We start from the raw sequence: 17323 nt of genomic DNA on the forward strand, positions 1-17323 counted from the left end.
ACAGACCCAACGTAGGGCCAGATCGTAGCTGGGACACCAGCTACTCGTCGTCGTCGATGTCTACGAAGAACCCTCCATTAGGGTCATTAGCAACCTCTGCAACATTTATTAAGCAAACATGAGTACGAAGGTACTCAGCAAGACTTTAAGATAACTAACTACTCATGCAAGGTATCAAAAGGTATTGTGGGGTTTCATGCGGAAAGCCAACATTTGACTCGTGGCTAGACAACTTGCATTTTTAAATAATTTTGACAACTTGATTTCTCGCACACGAGTCCACTAACACCACAACAATACACTATCGTGGAATCATTCCGTCTCCATACAGAAATGCCGTCCACGACACTCACGCTTATCTTGGCAATTTTATGAGTAGCCATTGAAGTTATCTATGAACAACATATGTCTCCAAGTAGTCCATATCCGCGGACGCGGCTATTCGAATAGATCATAACCCTGCAGGGGTGTACTTCGTCACACACGCTCTCGCCACTTATCGCCATGTGCACGTCATGCACCTCGGCAACCTTCAAGCGGAAGCCCAGCGAGGGAGTCGGCCACGACCGTTAACCACACTAGTACCTAGTCCAGGTTTATCGCCTATCTGAGAGTAACCCGTACGGAAGTCCGGCCGAGGTTTCTGCCACGGCCTCAAACGTTGTGCGTAGGGTTCCCAAGCCCACCATCCGGGTGCCACTTGGTACACCGTGCCACTGCCTACCGCATCACGGCCCACCTCTCAGGTCAGCACCATGCACGGCCTCCAGCATTACTATAAACACCATAAACTACTTGCAACTCCTGGACCGAGTACTACGCGATTAATAGGCCGAGCGGGGTCATATTTCAGGGCCCAACATGTGGTAGTATCTAGTCTTGGATTACATACACGGAACTCAGTTCCTATGGATGGTTCCAATGAAACAACCCGCCATGTACTCCTACACAGCCTTTCACCGGTACCTTTACCAAGTCAGGTTCAACACGCAACCTTTGCTTACCGAGCACATTCTCACAATTCTGTTCATCTCCCAGATGACAGACCATACACAACTCTAAGCATAGCATGCATAGCAGGATAAGGCACATCATAGCTCAAGCAACTACCAGGTATGCTAGGTTGCAAGGTTCGGCTATTCACTGTGACAAGGTTAGGTCATGCAAAGGAAGTGGGTTCAACTAACGTGGCAAAAGCAGTTGAAGCATTTGATCCTAATGCAATAAATAAGTGCAGGAGCAAGAACATGGGAATTATCGGGATGATCAAAAGGGTTGCTTGCCTTGTTGCTCAGAGGAGGGACAATATCCGTCAGACGGATATTCGGTGGAATCCGGGGGTGCGGAGCCTACCGAAATGAATGGCATCAATCAATAACAATCATATGCAAGCAAGATGATGCATGAGTATGGCATGCAAGGTGATTAACTATTGTAATTAACATGTATTAGGTTTGTAATTGATTTGAATCATATTCGTATATCAATTCAAACGAGGTATTCCCGGATACCGATTTAATTGATTCGACCTGATGCTCAGATCAACTTGATGTTAACATGCATGAAATGTCATGTTAGGGTACTGATTTGTAATTAGGACAGTGTGTGATCATGTCATTCATAATGAAATTTGAATATTTTCCAATTTCCATTTATAAAGTAATTATAAGAATTGAATTATTCATTATTCTACATGTTAGGGTTCTGTAACTTTTTCAAACATGCATGAAAGTAGCATATTCAGATTCCTTGAATTTTTCTGATACTTTTTCATATATAAATTATTTTCATTGGAGTTACAGATTAATTTCTATGAATTTTTGAAGTTTTAAACATTTCTGGAATTATTTTTATACTGGAAAATACTTTTATTGCATCAGCATGACATCAGCAGGTCCATCTTGCCGTTGAAAGTCAAACCTGACCAGTGGGACCCACTGGTCAGTCTCTCTGGTCAATTTTAGATTAGGATTAATCTTATTTAGTTAATTAAACCCACTAGACCCACATGTGAGTGACTTAGCAGATTAATTAAATTTATTTTCTTTTAACTTAATCTCCCAGAGGCTGGCCCCACACGTCAGTGCCTCAGGCCATCCGAGATCCACCGGCGGCGAGGTCGTCCTAGCCGGCGGGGAGCCTCCGGCGAGCAACAGAAAGTCGGGAGGGCTCGGAAATGGCGCACAGAGGGCCAAACGCACGGCTGAGACCATGGGAGGAACGGCCACTCGATGGCGCACATGATGGAACAAGCCCCAGGGGCTGGGGTGGCCGGGATCAACGCCGGCGACGAGCTTGGCGGCGACCAAGTTCGACCATCGTCGAAGCCATCGGATACGGGGTCAAAACGCTCGGGGCTGGGCACCTAACGCACCTACACGACGTCCTGAGGCTGTTGGCAGCCTCAGACGGACCATCACTTCACCGGAGGGTTACCGACGACGAGCTGCAGGGGCGGTCCTCGTCGGGCTCCGATGGAACTTAGCCTAGAGGAGGGGATCGACGGGAGAGCTTAGGGGAAAGGACCGCATGCTCACGGGGAGTGCAGAGCAGGGTTTAGATGGCTCGGGGAAGGCCTGGGGGCGACGAATCGAGCAGAGCTCGCCGACGGCCGAAGGTTGAAGACGACGGTGCCGTGGGCGTTGCAGGGCTCGGGGAAGCTTCTCCTTCTGCAGGGAGGACCAGAACGACGAGGCGGAGCTAACGGCGCACTCAGAGAGGGGATCCTATGGCTAGGGGCACGGGTAGCTCGAGCTTTGCTCGGGCTCCAATGGCGGCAGAAGGAGGGAGGAGAGATCCGGGAGGAGGGGGGGGGGATCTGGCGCTGGGAATGGATAGGGTCGGCCACGGGGAGCTTATCCCCGTGCTTGCCAGCGCGAGGCGGCGGCCAGGTAGGCGCACAGGTGCGTGGCCGCGCCGAAGAACGCGGCGGCCACCTCCTGCTGCCCACTGGCGGGGAGGAAGACGACAGGAGCTGAGATGGGCCGGGCCAGGTGAGCGACAGGTAAGAGTTTTCCTTTTTTTTTCTGTTTTTGTTTCGGTTTTAGCTATTTCAATAATTTTCTATTTATTTCAGCTCCCAGATAATTTGTAAAATTTATTTGAGGCACCCTAGAATATTTGTTGGAATATTTCCAACCATTCCTAAAGTTTTCAACATTTTTGAAAGTTTAAAGTTTCTGTTTTCAAATTTAAAACTTGAAATCAGTAGCTTTTTGCATTTATTTAAAATGCTTAAAGTGTCAAGAAAATAGTTTTCTCCAATGCTCATTTACTTTCATGATTTATCAGAAAGTTTGAACATTTCTTGAGGCCATTTTGGGTTCATTGATTTTAACTAGTTTGAGATCTCCTTTATTTAAAGTAGTGGCTAGGGTTTTGAGTTTTCCTTGACCTCTTTCTTTGATCTTGTTGAAAATTCTTAGATGCAAATGCAAAGAAGACATGAGCACAAGACTAACTTGCTTAAGGTGTCAGGGATGTGACAATTCCTATGGCTTAGGATCCGGTCCCGACAGCGTTGGTATCAGAGCCTGACTGACTGTAGGATTACCAAGCCAAACTGGTCGAAGTTGAGTCTAGAATTGCTTTAGTTATATGTAAGGGAATTGTTTGTGGAAGGGAACGAAAGATTCTTGCTTCTCTTCTCAAGTCATTCTATTCTGGTCATCCTCATCTTTTCTGCGGGGATTAAGAACTAGGTTACTTATCTATCTCTCAGGATCGCGTGTTACTAATCGGCAGATGGTAGGAAAACGGCTCGAGAGTTAATCCGAGTCTCTTTTGTTCCAAGGAAAAGAAAATAAGTTTTGATGACCATGGAATTTAACTTGATACTTGAGTGGTTATGCTATCCTATCTTTTGTGGGTTGTCTCAAAATTGTTTTTGAGCATTTACATCCGTTATGCTGCCCAATTTTATCTCCAGAGCTCTAATGCCTCTTGCATTACCCTCTATTTCAGATGCCTGGTCGTCCTTCTCGTCAGGTGGTTCGTCTCACTAGGTGCATTGATGTGCCGGGTCACACGGCCATGCTGGCCAGGATGATGTCAGTAGCCGGTTACCGCTGGTACCCAGAGTATACAGTGGAGGAGCAATACCGGGATTTCAACCAGAGTCTGTACCTGTGCACTGTTAGGGTATTCCCAGATTACCCTGGAGCCGAGGAGCCGATCCATTGGTCTTATGGATTGGGGGTTACTGTTGACATGGTGGTACAAGATGCTGCCTATTCAATGTTGACCATCATGATAGCCAGACATGCACTGCTACAGAATTCAGAGTTCTCCTATGTTCTCGCTTCTCAGCCAGGAGAAGAAGGATACCTTAGTGGGGTCTACTTTGATTCCTCTATGGAGGATCCGCTGCTGCAGTCCACCGCTGAGATGTTAGAGAATGGAGACAGAGATGCTCGCGCCCTTCGTATGGAGCTCTATGCTAACGTGCCCGCTTGTGGACAACTTTGAAACAGCTGGCACGTGCAGTTCAGACAGGGTATGGAGATATGGAGATGTTGAACCCTGTTAGGACTCATCTTCCAGCTCATGTTGACTGGCCTGCTATAGGAGGAGTTACCCCTCTTCAGGGACCTTTACTACCACCAGTCAGGGGACCAAGGCCACATCCGTGTCCTTACGGTTCCCAGGGGTCTCAGACTCGAGTATTTCCTCATCCGTAGGTTGAGCTCCCAGGGCATGGATGCAACCTTTATGAAATGTTTTACGCGGATGCTTGAACCCGTGAGTGGAAGAGTAGTATGGTAGTAGTTGTACTTCGACAGTCCCGTATGTCTTGTGGAGTATGCTTATGTCGTGAGATGAGTTCCGGAGGCATAGATAAATAATGTATAGGAAGCTTGGAAAGCCTCTGATGAGTAGTATCATCTTTTCAGTAGTTTGCTCTTCGGTATGAGGTTGTACTGAACTATGTAATGGTGTGTATGAACCATGGTGTATATATAGCAGTTGCTTGTTACCATGTTGTTCGGATGTTCATTCCCGCATTCCATGTGTCCAGTGCATTCTTAATCCATAGTTAGTATTGATGTTGATATTAGTCTAAGCTGTGAGTTTGTTGGACAGGATGGTGTTCACTAGGCTGAACCGTGCCCCTACCCATGAGGAGGGAGAAGGTAGTCAGGCAGCACATGAGGAATTGCCTCACACGCCTTCTGTGGCGGAAGTTATGCTTGAGGCGGAAAGAAACAAGAGAGAGACTAACCGTCTGCTAGAGAGTATTGAGCAAAATACGGCTCGTTAGCCGCGAAATGACGTAGTGTCCCTCAATGACTTCGTGAAGTTGAATCCCCCGAAGTTCCATCACTCCGTCGATCCTCTCGACGCTGATGACTGGTTGTTGATACGTCTCAAACGTATCTATAATTTTTGATGGTTTCATGCTGTTATCTTGTCATCTTTGGATGTTTTATGTACCTTTTATATCTTTTTTGGGACTAACTTATTAATTCAGTGCCAAGTGCCAGTTCCCGTTTTTCTGTGTTTTTGGCTCTTTTCAGATCTGATTTTGGAACAGAGTCCAAATGGAATAAAATCCCCGAAATAAATTTTTCCCGAACGGAAGAAGATCAGGGGGCTTGAGGGCCAAGCCAGGAGAGCTACAGGGGGCCCACAAGCCCTGTAGCCGCCACCAGGGGGGCGGCTAGCAGTCTTGTGGCCTCCCTGGCGCCCCCTGACCTAGCTCCTTCGTCTATATATTCCCTAAATTATCGAAAAAAATCAGGGAATCCACGAAAACACTTTTCCGCCGCCGCAAGCTTCTGTGTCCGCGAGATCTCATCTGGAGACCCTTTCCACTGCCGTGCCAGAGGGGACTTTGGAGTTGGAGGGCTTCTACATCAACATCATCGCCCCTCCAATGACTCGTGAGTAGTTCACTTTAGACCTACGGGTCCGTAGTTAGTAGCTAGATGGCTTCTTCTCTCTCTTGGATCTTCAATACAAAGTTCTCCATGATCTTCATGGAGATCTATCCGATGTAATCCTCTTTGGCGGTGTGTTTGTCGAGATCTGATGAATTGTGGATTTGTGATCAGATTATCTATGATATATATTTGAGTCTTTGCTGATTTCTTATATGCATGATTTGATATCCTTGTAAGTCTCTCCGAGTCTTGGGTTTTGTTTGGCCAACTAGATCTATGATTCTTGCAATGGGAGAAGTGCTTGGTTTTGGGTTCTTACCGTGTGGTGACCTTTCTCAGTGACAGTAGGGGCAGCAAGGCACACATCGTGTAGTTGCCATCAAGGGTAACAAGATGGGCTTTGTCGTAGATATGATATTGTCCATCTACATCATGTCATCTTGCTTAAGGCGTTACTCTATTCTTTCAGACTTAATACACTAGATGCATGCTGGATAGCGGTCGACGTGTGGAGTAATAGTAGTAGATGCGGAAAGTATGTGTCTACTTGTTTTGGACGTGATGCCTATAGATATAATAATTGCCATAGATGATGTCACGACTTTGCGCGGTTCTATCAATTGCTCGATAGTAATTTGTTCACCCACCGTCTACTTGCTTTCATGAGAGAAGCCACTAGTGAACACTACGACCCTCGGGTCTATTCACACCTATCGTTTCCACTTTTTCTTTTACTTTGCTTTGTTACTTTGTTGCTTTTAGTTCTCACTTGGCAAACAATCTATACGAGATTGACAACCCCTTCATAGCGTTGGGAGCAAGCTTTTTGTGTTTGTGCAGGCACTTGTGATACTCCTTCACTGGATCGATACCTTGGTTCTCAAAACCGAGGGAAATACTTACCACCGCTGTGCTACATAACCCTTTCTGCTTCGAGGGAACACCAACGCAAGGCTCCAAGGCCACGGGGAAATCCTTTGCATATTTTCCTAGGAAGTCCCTAAAGGCGTAGCCGTAGTAGAAGGATTCCTGATGCCGTTGCTGAGGAGTATCAAGACAAGAACAGTCTGCCGTCAGCACGTGTTTCTGGCGCCGTTGGAAGGTCTCTCGCATTATTCGTGAAAAGTTGAAAACAGCCCAGTCTCGTCAAAAGAGCCAATATGATCGTCATCATAAGGCCGTGACCTTTGGAGATGACGAGAAGGCTTACCTTCGGGTTACACCTCTGAAGGGTACCCATACTTTCGGGTATCAAGGGCAAACTGGCTCCTCGTTACATTGGTCCTTTTCGCATTCTTGTCAAACGAGGAGAAGTTGCCTACCAGTTGGAACTTCCTCCGCATCTTTCCAAGGTTCATGATGTTTTCCACGTCTCGCAACTCAGGCGTAGCTTTTCGGATCCTATCCGTTAAGTGGACCACAAAACGCTTGATCTCCAAGATAACCTTTCATACCGAGAATACCCTGTTTGTATTCTTGATCAAGCTGAGCGTACCACTCGACGTCGAAACCTCAAGTTTCTTAAAGTTCAGTGGTCAAATCATTTTGAATAAGAGGCAACATGGGAAAGAGAGGACCGTCTTCGACTTGAGTATCCCCCGCTATTCTCGACGACTTCCAAATCTCGGGACGAGATTCTTTTGAGTGGGGGTGAGTTGTCACATCCCTAGCTACCCCTTTCATGAATAGCAAGATTGTGCTCATATTTTCATTCTTGCATTAAAAATTAAAATGGAAATCAAAACAAAATCTCTAGGAACTTCCTATTCAAAACAATTCAAGTGGTGACAAATCAATGAACCCAAAATGGCCTTCATAAAAGTCCATCATTTTTGATAAATATTGGGAACCACAATTCAGGGGTGGATTTATATTTAAATCTACTATTAGCATTTTATTTTATTCATAAAAGCTACTGAAATCACCCAAACATGTGTTTTTTAAATATTTCAGAGTTTCATAAATGTTGAAAACTTTATGAGAGTTTGGAAATATTTCAAATAACACCCCAACTTTGTTTCCTCCATTTCAGAATTAGTTTGGAGCCAAAAAGAAACTGAAACAAATGTGAGAAAGTTTAAAACAGAAATATAAATGAAAAAAAGTGGAAAGGAGTTACCTGTCTCTCAGGCCCAGCCCAGCTCCCCCTCCTGTCGTCTTCCTCTTGCCAGCGAGCAGCAGGAGGTGGCCGCCGCTTGTTCCAGCAAGGCCACGCACCTGCGTGCCTGCCTGGCCCCTCCATCGCACTGGCAAGGGAGATAAGCCTCCCCGGAACCCATTCCCGTTCTCATCCTCTCCTCATTCGCGTTCTCCTCCCACTCCCTCTCGGCCGCCATTAGAGCCCGAGCCGAGCTCGAGCTCGCCGTCGCTCCAGCCCCTCTCTCTCTCTCCCGTGAGCCACGCAGAAGACTCGCCATGACTCCGTGAAGCTATCCAGCAAGCCACGCAAGCTCTCGAGCCCTACATCTCCCCGACGCCGGCATCTTCTTCCATGGATCGCCGACGTTCACCACCGCTGTTCTTCCTCTCCAGGCCATCCCCGAGACCACTTTCTACGTCGCTGCACTCCCTGTGAGCTCAGGGTGCTTCTCTTCTTGTTTTCCTCCTCGATCCCGAGCTCTAAGCCCCGATTTCACCGAAGCCTGACGAGGTCCGCCGATGTAGCTCGTCGCCGGTGACCCTACGATGATCGCTTGGTCCATCTGAGGCCTCCATCAGCTCCAGCTCGCCGCGTAGATGTTCTAGGAGCCCAACCCCGCATGATTTGCACTTGGTTTCAATGACCTCGACGATGGCTGAGCTCCGGTAGCCGCCGGGCTCGTCGCCAGCGTCGATTCCGGTCACCCCAGTCCCCGAGGCTTGCTCCATCTTGCTCGCGATCGAGTGGCCGATCGTTTGAGCCACTCCGCAGTCCTTTTGGTCACTAGAAACGAAAACCCGATGCCCTCCGCCATCTTTGTGGTCGCCGGAGCCTCATCGCCGGTGGGTTTGACCCCATCGCTGGTGGGGTTGACTCCCTAGAGTCACTCGCAAGTGGGGCCAACCCCCTCGCTAATTAAGTCTAGACTAATAAAAATAAATAGTTAACTAAATCCCTAAACAACCACTGACATGTGGCCAGCCCTTGTTAAATAACTAATTAACTTTAAATTTAATTAAAATCTGGCTAGAGTCACTAACGAGTGGGTCCCACTAGTCAGGTTTGACTTTCAACGGCGAGTTGGACCTGCTGATGTCATGGTGATGCAGTAACTATATTTCTGATTTATATTAATTCTAGAACAAGTGCAAAACTTTGGAAATTCATAGAAAATTAATTATAGCTCCAAAATTGACAAATAATATATGAAATTAATCATAAAAAGTTAATGAACACAATGGTGCTACTTTCATGCATGACAAACAAAGTTATGAAACAGCATCACGTCAAATCAATTAAATGAATATGATAAATATATTATGTTAACTAATATTTGAATTGAATTCAAATCAACATCATCCCAAAGGTTTGATAGGCACACTAGCTCCTGCTACATTTTATTTCATGCCATGATCATGCATCATATTGTTGCATATGAATGTTATTGATTGTCGTTATTATTTCGGTAGGCTCTGCCCTTCCGGATACGTCTGATTATCCGACTCACGGATTTAATCCATCTGTTGAGCAACAAGGCAAGCACCCTTTTGATCATCCCGATATAATCCCATGTTCGTGCTCCTGCTCCCACTTATTGCGTTATAACAAAATATTTCAAATGCTTTACCTCGGTAGTTGAACCTATTCCGTTGCATGACCTGTTATTGTCATAGTAAATAGCCAAACCTTGCAACCTAGCATACCTCGTAGTTGCTTGAGCCATGATTGTGCTATTTCCTGCTATGCTTGCTATGCCTAGAGTAGTGTCAGGTCTGTTTCATCTGGGTGATGAAGAGGAATGGATGAATGTATTCTAGTGGCAAAGAATAAGTGTGGAACCTGATTTGGTAAAGGTACCGATGAAAGGCTATGTAGGAGTACATGGCGGGTTGTTTCATTGGAACCGTCCTTACGAACTGAGTTCCGTGTATGTAATCCAAGACTAGTTACTACCACATGATGGGCCCTGAAATATGACCCCGCTCGACTTATTAATCGCCTAGTACTCAATCCAGGAGTCACAAGTAGTTTATGGTGTTTATAGTCATGCTAGAGGCCGTGCATAGTGATGACCTTAGAGGTGGGTTATGACGCGGTAGGCAGTGGCACGGTGTACCAAGTAGCACCCGAATGGTGGGCTTGGGAACCCTGCAGACATCGTTTGGGTTCGTGGCGGAAACCTCGGCCGGACTTCCGTGCGGGTTACTCTCAAATAGGGGATAAACCTGGACTAGGTATTAGTGTGGTTAACGGTCGTGGCCGACTCCCTCGCTGGGCTTCCGCTTGAAGGTTGCCGAGGTGCATGGCGTGCACATAGCGATAAGTGGCGAGAGTGTGTGTGAATAAGTACACCCCTGCAGGGTTATGATCTATGCTAATAGCCGCGTCCACGGATATGGACAACTTGGAAACATATGTTGTTCGTAATAACTTTAATGGCTACTCATAAAAGTATCAAGATAAGCGTGAGTATCATGTATGGCATTTCTGTAGGGAGACGGAAAGGAGTTCATGTGTATTGTTGTGGTGGTAGTGGACTCGTGTAGGACTTATGAAAATTGTTAAAATTATTTGAAATTGTAGTTTAGTCTAGCTAAGAGTCAAAGCTGGCTTGCTGCATGAAACACCACAACTCCCTTTATTGATACCTGAGCATGAGTAGATAGATCTGTTCTAAAGTCTTGCTGAGTACTCTTGTACTCATGTTTGCTTAATAATTGTTGTAGAGGATACCCACGAGCCAACAGGTGGGTTCTTTCTAGACATCGATGATGATGAGTAGCTGGTGTAGAAGGGACGTGCAGATAGTTAGGCTTTATGCCTTATCCTTTCAACTGTATGTACTCAGACATCTTTTATGCTTCCGTTGGTTTGTATGACTCTGTTTGTATGACTTTGAGTGTCGGGTCGTGTGACCCCTGCTTGTATGAACATACTATGCAAGACTCTTCCGAGTCTTCTAAATAAATGTCGTGATGTTGTATGGTTATGTTGTGATGCCATTGTTGTATCTATGTATATCTAGTATGTCATGCGTACGCGTGATGCACTGTGATATGTATGGGATTCGACACCTAGTCATATGCCCTTAGTAGCTCTCTATATAGAGAAATGCCCCTTTGTGATTCCACCGAGCCTTGGTAGTTCGCTACTACTCCGGACACATTGGTTGACCGGCATGTATCCTTCTTAGCTGCTGTGTCTGTCCCTACGGGGAAATGTCACCCGGTGTAATGGAGTCCTTGTAGCTTGCTACGACTCGTCTACACTCGCTGATGACCGACACCTGCTTTGCTGGGTTATGTATGCCTGTCTATGTACAAATGAGCCACTTGAGTTTATGACTAGATATGTCGACCCGGGTTCTTTGACATTGGGATGCTAGCAACACTAATGCATACGTGAGTCAAAAGGCACAAACGGTCCCGGCTAAGGTAAGGTGGCAGCCGTGGGGTTAACCGTGCGTGAGACCGCAAATGAATGCAATGTGTTACAGGCTGGATTCCTATGGCTTAGGATCGGGGTCCCGACAGAGATATGGAATTCATGTCAAGACAATAACAAGCAAGAGTCTATATCTAGTATTGAATTTAGCAAAGTAAGAACATAAAGGTGCAAGAGCTCTCGCTGTCCGTGACTCGAATGTCTCCAAATGGTGTTTGCGTGCAAGAAGTGGGAGATGGGTTGAGATCATAAAATATTTTTTTAATTGAGAACTCAATCTACTAAACTTTGACACTTGGTCTCCTTCGGAATCTTATTTTGACTCATCCCTAGACCACTAGTGAGGCACAAGTCAAAATGATCTTCTCCCTTTCGACTTTGAGCACTGATGCAATGGATGAGCTTAAGCAAGATATGTTGGCACTTATGATGGCAAATAGAATCATGATGGGGAAGGAAGACAAAAATGTGTCAAAGGCTCACATCAATGAGGACAACCATAGGCGAGAGAAAGCCAAATGATAGTTATGATGTGAGGAGTAGGGATTGCCATGTAACGGAGGCACATATGAGCTAAGGTAAGCTCTCCAATGGAACTAGTGGGGGTGCATCCAACTTGTTTGCTCATGAATACCTAGATCTCATTTGAGGAGGCTCATCATTGGAATATGCAAACCAAGTTCTATAGTGTAAGGATCCCCACATAGTTATGCATGAATGATAATCTCTATGTAGTACAAATATAACAATGGAGTACAAGTGTGGATCTTTCAAAAGGAATAGTAGTGTTGCCCCCTTCTCTCTTTTTATATCTTTTTTGCTTTTTTTTCCTTTTCTCTTTTATTTTTTATTTTTTGTGTGGCCTATTTGGCTCTTTCTTTTTATCTCTCATTTGTCCTCTTTGGGATCTTTTGTTTGTCCTCTTTGGGATCTTTTCCTCTCTTAAGGGCAATACTCTATGTTTTACATGAATAAAAATAAAAATCGTCACACTTTATAAGAATTACTCAACATAAAGACAAGTGAAAACTATCATGATGTATGCAAATGTATGCCTCTGCCAGTGTAGCAGGAGATGCAATGATACTAGCACGTCATGTAGCAGTAATAAGGGCAAGGCCCAACTAGCATGTGGCTCTATGATCAAGCAAAATCATCTATGACATGAAGATCAAGTCATGAGATGGTGGGTGTTGCATGGCAATGTATCTCAGAAAGGCTATGGAAATGCTTTAATAGGTAGGTATGGTGGCTGTTTTGAGGAAAGATATAATGAGGCTTATGTATGACAAAGCGTATCATGTCACGGGTTTGGATGCACCGGCGGAGTTTGCACCAACTCTCAATGTGAGAAAGGGCAATGCACGGTACCGAAGAGGCTAGCAAAATATGGATGGTGGAAGTGCCAAAAATCGAATGCTCACATTAGTCCGAAGAACTCATACACTTATCATCGGTAACTCTCTATCTAATTAGGAAATTCACAAAGAGACAAGTACCCCGAGGAGGAGTGTTTGGGGGTTTGGTTATCCTTACGCATCCTCGACTCATGGTAACGTGAGGGTACTCTATATATTCCAACCCCTCCATAGGTTAGCGATCAATTTAGTAGCTAGAGTTCTCAACTAATTTTTAGTTTTTGAAAAACACACAGATTTCCCAAAATACAACACCTATCACTAATAGGCTCAAGCTCTTGGCACCAATAGTCCAAACATTACTCAAATCAATACCTCAAAACTATTGCAAGTTACTACTATACTTAAATAGCAACCTCGGTTACCTACTCATGCAAGACACACAACTCAGTGCAACGAGCCAACTCTCTAAACAAGATAAGCATGATAACTCAAGAGATTTCCAAAAGCAACCTAAATAAAAGCTCTTTAAAAGATAAGCATGAAAACTAAGAGCTAAGCATGACAGTAGCTACGAAAGGATAAAGAACACACAAAAAGATAAGCATGAAAACCTATGTTGTGTTCTAGAGTGGAATGGAGTGTGTCTCTCTCACAAACAATGTAGGCTAGGTTCCGAATTGTTATGAACATCTACCAAAACTAAAACAAACTAAAATGCAAATAGAGGGACGCTCCAAGCATAGCAGATATGATATGAAGTGATAAAAAATAGCATGGAGATGGACAACCTGATGATTGTTGATAGAGAAGGGGATGCACGGGGGCATCCCAAAGCTTAGACGCTTGATTCTCCTTGAATATTTCTTGGGATGCATGGGGCATCACCAAGCTTGAGTGTTTGACACTCCTATATCTTCTTTCATCATCTCTCCCATCGCATACTTGAAAACTCCCTTCATACGAAACTCATCATAAGCTGATTAGAGTGGTTAGTACCCTTAATAAAATAATTCAATACCTGCTGGAAATAAAGATTTTCATGAAAAGCTACTGCTTATCATGAATGCCAAAAGATTTTTGCAAATAAAAAGCAAGCTTAGTATTCACAAAAGAATGAAAACCCAAAACATGGCAGAATTTGTGAAAAACAGAACAACAGGTAGTAAATAATTTTTTTGGGGTACTTCTGCAACTCAAATCAAAAAACTCAGAATAGATGCCAGAAAGGCGATTATATAGAGCATGTTGTCAAAACAATTCCGATCAACAAGATGATATGGTGATTTTTGGTGAATTGTTCCGTCAAGCAAACAAAATCTGTTTCTGGACAGCATGTCACAAATTTTGAACTTTCTTGCAATCACAGGCTCTAACTTGGCACAAAGCTTAAAAATAAAGATACAATGATGTTACTACAATAGTAACAAGCATCAAGACCAATAAAACATAAAGTAAAAACATATTGGGTTGCTTCCCAACAAGCGCTTTCTTTTAATGCAAGAAGATCAAGTGTTATCAACCCCAAAAGAATAGCTTGCCCATGTAACGGACTCATAAGGTAACTTAATATTCTTTACAGGGAAGTGTCCCAATCCCTTTTTAAGAGGAAATTGGAATTTAATAATTCCCTCTTTCATGTCAATGATAGCACCAACGGTGCAAACAAAAGGACGTCCCAAAATAATTGGACATGAAGGATCACATTCATTGTCCATAATAAGAAAATCAACGGGCACATAATTATCATTGACAATAATAAGAACATCATCAATTCTCCCTAAAGGTTTCTTTATGGAAGAATCAACAAGACGAACACCAGAAGAACATGGATCATAAGGTTTCCAATTAAGCATATCATACATTCTTTTGGGCATAACGGAAGCACTAGCTCCAACATTACACAATGCAAAGCAAGAGACATTATTAAATTTAATCTTGACCATAGGATCCCAACCATCTTCTAGTTCTCTAGGGATAGAAGTCTCTAGCTTGAGCTGTTGGAAATATGCCCTAGAGGCAATAATAAATTAGTTATTATTATATTTCTTTGTTCATGATAATTGTTTATTATCCATGCTATAATTGTATTGATTGGAAACACAAATACATGTGTGGATACATAGACAAAACACTGTCCCTAGTAAGCCTCTAGTTGAATAGCTCGTTGATCAAAGATGGTTAAGGTTTTCTAACCATAGACAAGTGTTGTCACTTGATAAAGGGATCACATCATTAGGAGAATGATGTGATGGACAAGACCCAAACTATAAACGTACTGTATGATCGTGTCAGTTTATTGCTACTGTTTTCTGCATGTCAATGTATCTGTTCCTATGACCATGAGATCATGCAACTCCCGGACACCGGAGGAATACCTTGTGGGTTATCAAACGTCGCAACGTAACTGGGTGACTATAAAGGTGCTATACAGGTATCTCCAAAGGTGTCTGTTGGGTTGGCATGGATCAAGACTGGGATTTGTCACTCCGTGTAACGGAGAGGTATCTCGGGGCTCACTCGGTAATACAACATCACAACAAGCCTTGCAAGAAATGTGACTAAGGAGTTAGTTACGGGATCTTGTATTACAGAACGAGTAAAGAGACTTGCCGGTAACGATATTGACCTAGGTATGAAGATACCGACGATCGAATCTCGGGCAAGTAACATACCGAAGGACAAAGGGACAATATACGGGATTAACTGAATCCTTGACATAGAGGTTCAACCAATAGAGATCTTCGTAGAATATGTGGGATCCAATATGGACATCCAGGTCCCGCTATTGGTTATTGACCAGAGAGTGTCTCAGGTCATGTCTGCATAGTTCTCAAACCCACAGGGTTTGCACATTTAAGGTTCACTAACGTTTCAGTATAGTTGACTTATATGTGTTGGTGACCGAAGTTTTGTTCAGAGTCCCGGATGAGATCCCAGATGTCACGAGGAGTTCCTGAATGGTCCGGAAACAAAGACTGATATATAGGAAGTTGGTATTTGGATTCCGGAAGGTTTTTGGGCATTGCCGACAGTTTACCGGGAGTGACGAATGGGTTCCGGGGGCCCACTGGGTGGGACCACCACGCCCCAAGGGGTCCACATGGGTTTATTGGATGCGCAATAAGGCATAATGGGCTGACAAAGTCATCCAAGGAAATCCCATGAGGTAAAAGTGGAAAATCCAAAAGATGTGGGAAATTTAGGAAGCAGTCCTAATCCAATTTGGATTGGAGGAGGACTCCTCCCTCCTCCACTTCGGCCGAAGTCAAGGGGGCTCCCTTGATCCTCAAGGCTATCCCCTCTCCTCCTCCTATATATACTTGAGGTTTTAGGGTTTTTGACACACAACTTTTCCACGTGCAACCCTAAACCTCTACTTCGTAGTTCATCCTCTAGATCGGATTTCTGCGGTGCTTAGGCGAAGCCCTGCAGGAATAGATCACCACCACCACCACTATGCCGCCGTGCTGGAGAACTCATATACCTCTCCGCCCCCTCTTGCTGTATCAAGAAGGTGGATATCGTCATCGGGCTGTACGTGTGCTGAAGGTGGAGGCGCCGTCCGTTCGGCACTTGATCGGGAAGGATCGTGATGGGATCGCGGGATGGATCGTGATGAGATCACGGGACGGGCTGCGATTTGGATCGTGAAGATGTTCCATTATGTCAACCGCGTTATATACGCTTCCGCTTAGCGATCTACAAGGGTACATAGATTCGCTCTCCCCTCTCGTAGAAGATCATCACCATGGATATGTATTACGTGTGCGTAGGAAAAAAATATGTTTCACATGCAACGTTCCCCAACAGTGGCATCATGAGCTAGGTTCATGCATAGATGAAATCTCTAGTAGAACAGAAAAGTTTTTGTGGGCGTTGATGTTCGATTTGCTGCCCTCCTTAGTCTATTCTCGATTCGGCGGAATTGTTGGATTGAAGAGGCCCGGACCAACCTTACTCGTACGCTTACGAGAGACCGGTTTCATCGACTAACATGCAACTTGTTGCATACAAATGACTGGCTGGTGTCTGTTTCTTCAACTTTAGTTGAATCGGATTTGACCGAGGCGGTCCTTGGAGAAAGGTTAAATAGCAATTTGCATATCACTATTGTGGCTTTGCGTATGTAAGATGCGATCATACTAGATACCCATAGCAGCAACGTAAAACACGCAACAACAAATTAGTGGACGTCTAACTTGTTTTTGTAGGGTATGCATGTGATGTGATATGGCCAAAGACATGATGTGATATATTGGATGTATGAGATGATCATGTTGTAATAGTTGACTTGCACGTCGATGCTACGACAACCGGCATGAGCCATAGGGTTGTCTTTAAACAAATGTTTGTTCTTGCAGATGCGTTTACTATATTGCTAGGTTGTAGCTTTAGTAGTAATAGCATAGATAGCACGACAACCTCGATGGCGGCACGATGATGGAGATCATGGTGTGGCGCCGGTGATGATGAATATCATGCCGGTGCTTTGGTGA

Source organism: Hordeum vulgare, chromosome 1H (assembly GCF_904849725.1).
Source record: "Hordeum vulgare subsp. vulgare chromosome 1H, MorexV3_pseudomolecules_assembly, whole genome shotgun sequence".
In the NCBI taxonomy this organism is placed as follows: Eukaryota; Viridiplantae; Streptophyta; class Magnoliopsida; order Poales; family Poaceae; genus Hordeum; species Hordeum vulgare.